Genomic DNA, 9,123 nt, shown 5'->3' with positions numbered 1-9,123 from the left:
TCAAACTTGCAATCAAGCACAACTTGTGAGCCTTTGGGGCTATTTTGTACACATTTCTAATCAAAACTTGAGCATGAAGGAGTGTAAAATGTATCATATTCTCTAGTTATCAAGGCCCACGTGCCCTGATTCCGGAAATTTTCGTAGAAAGTATTTACCAATAACCTCATGAACTCAAATATATAATTTTCACTAAATTCCATAACCATTTTCGTGGTCAAATCCCATTTTTATCAAAAACCAATGTTTTCACATAAACCCATGATTTTCACTAATTTACATGTTAAATATACCCATAATTATGTATTTAACTCACATTCGGTAGAAATTACTCACCCCAATTGGCTGATGAAAATTCCTCTCCAACCAGCTCCAAAATCGCCCCCAAGAAGTGTAAGAAATGAGCAAAAATGCTCAAACCCCGACTTAAAACAACCCACTGCCTTCAGCGATTTTCGCACCTGCGGTGCCTAGGCTGCATTTGCGCTACCGTACCTGCGGTGCTTAGTCCGCTTCTGTGGAGTCACTTAGGCCCAGCGAGGGCCGCTTCTGCGATGGATGCTTCGCACCTGCGCCTTCGCAAGTGCGGTCTCTGGCCCGCTTCTGCGGTCACTAACGTCCCCTTTGCTGGTCCGCTTCTGCGGCTCGTGGTTCGCACCTGCGAGCTCGCACCTGCGGCTGGCCAAGCGCAAGTGCGTTTACACCTGAAGCTGAAAGCATCAGCTCTTCCTCTCAAGTCCAACTTAGTCTGAGCCTCGTCCGATTGATACTTGGGGCCCCCGCCCGAACGTACCAACAAGTTTACAATCATAAAACGGACTCGTTCAAACTCTCAGAATGCACAAATCAACATTAAAACTAAGAATCACACCCCAAACCAATTGAATCAAAATATGAACTTCAAGTTCTTCTAACCTACTCCCAACGCGCCGAAACATACTTAAACTACTCGAAATGACACCGAATTTTGCAAGCAAGTCTTAAATAACCATACAAAACTATTCTCGATCTCGAAATCCCAATTGGACCTCGATAACACCAAAACCTACTCCAAACCAAATTTAAAGAACTTTCAACCCTTCAAAGAGCCAACTTTCACTATTAGGCGCCGAAACGCTCCCGGGTTATCCAAAACCCGATCCGAACATAAGCCTAAGTCTGAAATCATCATACGAACCTATTGGAACAGTCAAATCCCAATTCCGAATACGTTTACTCAAACTGTTGACCGAAGTCAAACTTAGTCCTTTTTTGCCAACCTTAAGGAACCAAATGTTCCGATTTCAATCCGAACTCTTCCAAATCCCGAACTAATTATCCTCGTAAGTCATAAAACAGTAAAATCACATATGGGGAGTATTATTTAGGGGAACGGGATTCAAGAAAGCAAAACGACTGGTCAGGTTGTTACAACATAAGTCCCTTTAATTTAATAGAGACTTTATTATTGGGTATATCATATTGACAAATAAGATAATAATTAAAATTTATTAAAGCAATACGATCTAATATATTCAAACAATCCCGATCACAATTTAATTTAATTAATATTTTTTAATATTCACCGTGCATCGCGCGGGTACGACTGCTAGTAGGATTAATTACTCCAATAATATTGACTGAGCTAGCCCATTTAGTTGGGCTACAAGTGACGAGCCACTTCATTAGGCTCAATATGTCATCTTCCTAGAGACTCAGTTTGGTGCCACGTGTCAAATGACGTGGCACGTCAAGTCAACTGGAAGAGCCAATAGAATCATGCCAAGAACGAAGAACAAATCAAGGTTCAAGGAGTATGAGTTCAAAACGAAGTTCGTGCTAGTTAAATTCAAGATCATCTTTCATGAAAACAAATATAGATTCAAGATCAAGCTCAAAGGCCCTTGAATTTATTTACTATTGAAATAAAAGAATCAAATGAATCATAGAGATTATAACACTCAAATTATCTGATAAAATCTTATATGTGATAAAAATAAACTAGCACAAAAGTATCATCACTTTTAAACACTTCAAATCCATATATCATGAGATCAACAATTGAAATTACAAAAAAATGGCTTTTTAATTAGATTACAATTATAATCAGAAAAAAAATTACATAATCCAAATTGATTGAGTTTACCACATTTGTTTTGTTGAGAATGAGGTTGCTTGAAGTTAAATAGGCTAGAGTTAAACCTTAACTAGAGTTAGTGTAGATTGGTAACAAGTTAATTATGGTTAGGTCAATTAGTCGGTTAGAGGAAGTTGTATTGTATATATACTGTACCTTCCCAGTTTAGTGTAATTGAGCTCATTTTTCTGATTTCATCCCTGTAATTAAGTTCTTCTCACCGATATTTTCTTCATCAGTATAAGTCTAGGGCTCAATTCATAGAAATTAATATGGTATCAGAGCATAGCGATCGCTAGCTAGATCTTCGTAACTCGATCATGTATCATCTTCTTCATCAAGCTCATCACTGGCAAATGCAACAATTGACAACATAGAGCAGGAAAAGTTAAGCCACAACCACCCGCTGTACTTGCATGCCACTGATACTTCAGGTACTGTCCTAATTTATCTCCAATTAACCGGACCGGAAAATTACTCCGTATGGAGCCCTGCAATGAGAACTGCGATCCTAGGAAGAAATAAACTAGGGTTTATTGACGGCACATGCAAAAAGGAGAATTACGGTCCAAATTTGGTTGATTTGTGGGAGCGATGCAACGCGATTGTCCTTTCATGGATTATGAATTGTGTATCAAAGGAATTATACAATGGAATTGTGTATTCTTCAAGTGCATCGGCAGTTTGGCTAGATCTGAAGGAGCGATTTGATAAAATCGATTGTTCTAAATTCCAGATCCATAAGGAAATTGCTACTATTAGGCAGGGAACCAGCTCTGTATCAGCTTATTTTTCAAAATTGCATCTGTTTTGGGCTGAATTTGACAGCTTAGCACCTGTTCCAGGATGTGATTGTGCTAAATCAAGAGAGTTTGTTGTCTTCATGGAAAGGTTGAAACTCTTATAGTTTCTTATGAGACTGAATGAATCGTATGAACAAGCAAGGAGTCATTTGCTCATGATGGTTCCAGTACCTACAATTAACAAAGCTTATTCCATGTTAATGGAAAGAGAAAGTCAACGCAGTATGACAAACAATTTGTGCACAAACGAAGGAGGAGAACTGACAGCTTTGATGACTATGAAGGGTGGACCAGGTCAAAGGACAAGGAAAAATTTCAATTTGTACTGTGACTATTGCAAAATGAAAGGTCACACTCGCGAAGGATGTTATAAACTGATTGGTTACCCCACAGATTTCAAGGTTAAGAAGAAAATTGGAGTCAATGCTGCAGCTCACAATGTTACAATTGATGATCATAAGAGGCAAGACATAGGAGTAGGGAATATCAATGAAGAAGATACGTATTCACACCAGACATAGGAGTAGGGAATATTTACCAGACATAGGAGTAGGGAATATCACAATGTTCCCCTGATGATGCTGTTCGAGATCCATATTTCACACCAGAACAATATAATCAGATTCTCAAGTTGCTGAGCAAGGACAGTGTGGGTGAGACTTCAGCTAATATGGCAGGTAAAATCAAAGCATTTCTGGTAAACTCAAATAAAAAGGAATGGATAATTGACTCCGGAGCTACAAATCATATAGTTTCTGATGTGACTATGCTAGATAACCAACTTGAAGTAGAAATTCTGATAAGAGAAAGGTACACTTACCTAACGGAGGAACAATAAACATATCACATATTGGTACTTGCAGAATACTCAACAAGGATATCTTAGATAATGTCTTATATATACTATATTTTAACTACAACATGTTGTCCATATCTAAAGTCACAAAAGCTTTATGTTGCTCAGTATGCTTCTTTCCACATTTTTGTATATTCCAGGACCTTTACAATGGGAAGGTCAAGGGGATTGGTAGAGAAAGAGATAGACTCTACTGGCTCTCACAAACACCTACTGAGAAGGATGACATTATAACTAAAGTGATGAATGCAGTAAAAGAAAAAATAGACGTTGAGCTTTGGCATAAAAGACTAGGCCATGCCTCAGTCAAGGCAATAAAGCAGCTATTGTGCTTGTCCCAAGAAGAATGTAAAAATGTAGTTAACAAATGTATGATATGTCCTCTAGCAAGACATACTAGGTTACCTTTCAATCTCAGTAACAGTAGAACTACTGAATCATTTAATCTGTTGCATATTGATGTATGGGGGCCCTATCATGTACAAACTTTCAATGGAAATAAAATCTTCTTGACAATTGTTGATGATCATTCTAGAATGACCTAGTTATATTTGCTGAAATACAAGAATGATGTTATTGTGGCACTAAAAAAATTTCTTAGAATGGTTCATACTCAATTTGACAAGACTGTCAAAGTGATAAGAACTAATAATGGCACAGAATTTGTCAATTAAGACTATTCCCAATTGTTTCAATGTTTGGGGATTATACATCAAAGGTCTTGTGTTTATACTCCTCGGCAAAATGGAGTAGCAAAGAGAAAACACAGACACATTCTAGAAGTGGAAAGAGATGTAAGGATTCAAGGAGGAATTCCTTTGAAGTATTGGGGTCATTGTGTGTTAGCAGCAGTGTACTTGATTAACAGAATGCCTTCTGTGGCACTACAAGGAAGGACACCTTATGAGTGTTCCATCACAAAAGGCCTAGTATGGACCATTTAAGAATACTTGGATGCCTCTGTTTTACAAAGATGCGAAATGTTCATGATAAGTTTGAAGCCAGAGCTATTGCATCAGTCATGATGGGTTATTCAGAAGTAACCAAAGGATATATTTTGTTTGAGCTAACTAATCATGTTATCTTTGTGAACAGGGATGTAAGCTTTAGGGAAAATGTGTTCCCTTTTAAACATCAGAAGGATAATCAGTGTCCACTATTTTCTCAAGATGACTTAGTTTCTTCTCACATTCCTGATTTGACACCTTATGCGACTAGCATAGAAGACATTCCTACAACTCATAATGATGTAGTAGTTCCAACAGAAGCAGCAAGTGATTCCACACAAGTCGTTGCCACTAAATCCCTGCCAGATATTAGCCCTGAGCTTGGTTCACAACATGATGTGAGTCCAGATAGTTCAGTTCTCTCCATTCCTGCTGATTCAGAACCTTTGAGAAGATCAACTAGGGACAAAAAGACTCCTAGTTGGATGACTGATTATGTGACAGCTAATGTCAACTATGATCCTGCATTGCCTTATCCTATGCATCGTTCACTCAGTTATGCTAATGTCCAGCCCCATTACCAACAGTTCATATTCACCTCTATTGTGGAACCTAGAAACTTTCAGGAGGCTTGCCAGGATCCACTTTGGGTGGAAGCTATGAAAGCTGAAATACAGGCCTTAGAAGATAACAGAACTTGGCAGTTGGTCACTCTACCACAAGGGAAGATGCCCATTGGATGCAAATGGGTGTTCAAAATCAAGCACAAGACAGATGGTTCCATAGAGAGATACAAGGCAAGGCTTGTTGCTAAGGGTTACAATCAACAAGAGGGTATTGATTACAATGAAACATTCTCTCCGGTTGTGAAGATTGTGACTGTGAGATCTGTGTTTTCGATTGCTGCAACAGAAGGATGGCATGTACATCAGATGGATGTATACAATGCCTTCCTTCAAGGTGATATACCTGATAAGGTTTACATGCAAATTGCTAGAGGGTTTTGCAAGCCAGGGTTGAAACAAGCAAGTCGACAATGGAATGTAAAATTAATAGAGGCCTTACAAGCACAAGGATCTACACAAAGTAGTCTACACTACTCTTTATTCACCCAGAAGCAGGGAAACAATATTGTGATTATTCTAGTGTATGTTGACGATATGTTGATCACTGGAAACAACCTCAAGATCATAGAAGAAACTAAGAAGAACCTGCATGCAGCCTTCAAGATAAAAGATCTTGGAGACTTAAGGTACTTTCTTGGAATTGAGTTCAGCAGGTCGAGGAGAGGAATCTTAATGAATCAACGAAAGTATGCATTGGAACTCATTAGAGATTTAGGACTAAGTGCATCCAAACCATCCTACATTCCACTGGAGTACAATCAAAATCTTACTGATAAAAGGTTAGATGAGATTACAGGAGCTGAAGGTGATGACCTCTTAGAAGACAAGGGAAAATATCAGAGACTCATTGGTAAATTGCTCTATCTAACTCTGGCCAGATTAGATAGAGCATTTGCAGTCCAAACATTGAGCCAGTCATGCAACAACCTAAAAGAAGTCATTGGGAAGCTGCACTAAGGATAGTGAGATATATCAAAAAGGATCCAGGATTGGGCATTTTGATGAGTTGTGAGAAAACCAATGTGCTAACAGCTTATTGTGATGCAGACTGGGCATCATGTCCCAACACAAGGAAATCAGTGACTGGATTTCTGATTAAGCATGGAAATTCACTCATATCATGGAAGTCAAAGAAGCAGTTTACAATCTCTAGCTCAGCTGAAGCAGAGTATAGAAGCATGGCGTGGACAGTTGTTGAACTAGTTTGGTTGGCAGGGTTATTCAAGGAACTTGGAACAGAGGTGAAATTGCCAATCAACCTATTCTGTGATAGCAAAGCAGCACTACAAATTGCAGCCAATCCAGTATATCATGAAAGAACTAAGCATATAGAAATAGATTGTCACTTTATAAGAGAGAAAATTCAGCAAGGATTGATCAAAACGCAGTATGTGAATTCTAAGGATCAGCAGGCAGACATTCTGACCAGAGCACTTTTGAGATCACAGCATGAGTACCTACATTTTCTTCCCTGTAATTTTGTTCTTCTCACCGACATTTTCTTCATCAGTATAAGTCTAGGGCTTAATTCATAGAAATTAATATGTTTAATTGTTCTAACAGCTACAGCCCATAATCTCACTAACCTTAAAGCTATGCATCCAGTCCTGTCTCGCTTTTGCCCGTTAGTTTGGACAACCTGGCTCCTAGCACCTCATCATTCCTTGATCTGGGCTCAAGAACTTAATCAATAATGGATTTGATCAAATGGTGATCAAATCCAATGGGCCAAGATAGGATGGAACTTCGGATCCTCATGAGCATATTACCACTTATACAACGGCGGAAAAAGGAAATGATTTAGTGCTTGACGAAATTGAATTTGTGTTGCTAAAGAAATTCGGGGAAACTCTCACGAGAAGAGCTCTGACGTGGTATTCATTATTACCCGAGCATTCCATAGATTCCTTTGAAATGCTCGCGGATTCCTTCACCAAGTCCCATGCCAGGGACAGAAAAGTGCAAGCCTCCGATAGTTGCAATATTTTTCGATCTCGATTATTTTCTTGATGCAATTTTATTGTCTACAAAGTGTTACTTTATTATTCGTATAAATCAACTAATATTCTTTCTACTAATTTATAGATGAAAAGACTCATAATTTTGAATCAGACAAAAGGCATATGTACAATGATTATATTTATTAACTAAATTTTCTAATATCAATTCTATTAAGTATCTCTATCACCATTAATTATTTCTTCTTTGCATGTGTATACGACGAAATTGACAATTAGTTACTGGCCATTCTAGGGAAGATATATGTTAATTAAATTACTGTATAACTTTTGGTACTAATCTACTTCTGTAGAAAAAAGAGGTTACAGTTTCTTAAAAATAAGGCTGAAACTTTTAGACGTAAGTTACAAAAATATACGACGTTAATCATATTCACATGTTCACTAAATGATGTTGAAATATAAAAGAATAAGAAAATTATCAAGCTAATTAATATTCAATATGTTAGGAAATTCTTAATATATAGTAACTCATAATGATAAATTAACAATTGAATTTTAACCAAGAACAACGTGTATAAAGAAATATTAGGTGAGACACGATCATATTATATGTGTCTACCAAATAAATATTAAAATTAATTTCACTAACTCTAATATATTGTTTAATCGAGTAGGAGTAATATTTATGTAATTTTTAATGATGTACTACTAATATGGGTACACGTGTAAAAAAATATATCCAAAACTAATTAATTTAAAAGAATTATTACACAAAAATATAAAAATAAGTGAACATACGTAATATCATAAACCATAAGAGTTATCAGTATTATGAAGCCGAATCCGACTATAAGGGAACGTCTTTCAAATTACTCCCAAAGAAAAAGCCAAATTTAAGGGAACGTTGGAAAAAATTGCATACCTTTGAGCGCCGCTGCACTCCTGTTGGACTCCAGCAAGATCCAAATTTATCAGTTTTAGAAAGCTAATGCAGGTCCTATGTACAGTACACTCCCATTAATAAACTGATTTAATATTTTACTGGAGATCGATGTGGGACAAAGTCGCTGAGGGCTAAAATCGCCATTGTGTTACTTGGATTCGGTGAGAAAACCATTAAATTAAACAGCACGCGATAAGAATGATCACGTCTTTCTTAACTGTTCTGAGCTCCTCAGTAATCCCCTATGGACTTTCAGATCAGTGGAAATAATGAAACACGCTCATGAATTCCTCAGTTTCTCAAAAAATCTATTAACAGATAAAACTACTCAATTTACTCTAAACTTCCTAAACTTAAGAATTATAATGTAAAATACCATGTGATGTTGAATGATATACAGTAAGGACCACTAATTTTCAGACATTAAACGCACTCTGAATAAACCAAATGGGTCTGTTTGTGATATTTTGTTAGGCACTCTTAATTTTCGCACCATTGTGTAAAGTACAATATACTATTATAACGAAATATATTCCAGTTTGTGTGAGCCTATTTCCTTTTTGGTCCGTTCTAAAAATAATGACCCATTTCTAAATTTGGTAACAATTTAGTTTAAACTTAGGATTCTACCCTTAATAAGAAGCTTTTATAACCACACAAATACTCTGGGCCCCTTTTAGACTTGTTTAGGACCACAAATTCTAAAAGTCTTTATTTTTTCTTAAACTTCGTGCCTAGTCAAACATGTTCACATAAATTGGAGTACTAGTATCTGCATCTTCAAAATGTCTAACCTTGTAAAAGTCCTAGCTATACCCTAAACTATTTACCGCCAAATATCTTTTTTTCTCAAACACACACACACACACAT

The 9,123-nt window shown here is 37.0% G+C and overlaps 1 pseudogene; it reads left to right on the top strand.

The window, feature by feature from the left end:
- Positions 1-410: 410 nt before the first annotated feature.
- On the top strand, positions 411-7,042 carry LOC109209579 (annotated as a pseudogene).
- Positions 7,043-9,123: the final 2,081 nt, after the last annotated feature.

This window comes from Nicotiana attenuata, unplaced genomic scaffold (genome assembly GCF_001879085.1).
Source record: "Nicotiana attenuata strain UT unplaced genomic scaffold, NIATTr2, whole genome shotgun sequence".
Lineage (NCBI taxonomy): Eukaryota > Viridiplantae > Streptophyta > Magnoliopsida > Solanales > Solanaceae > Nicotiana > Nicotiana attenuata.
The sequence above is the reverse complement of the archived record's forward strand: the minus strand, read 5'-3'. Positions and strand labels throughout refer to the sequence as shown.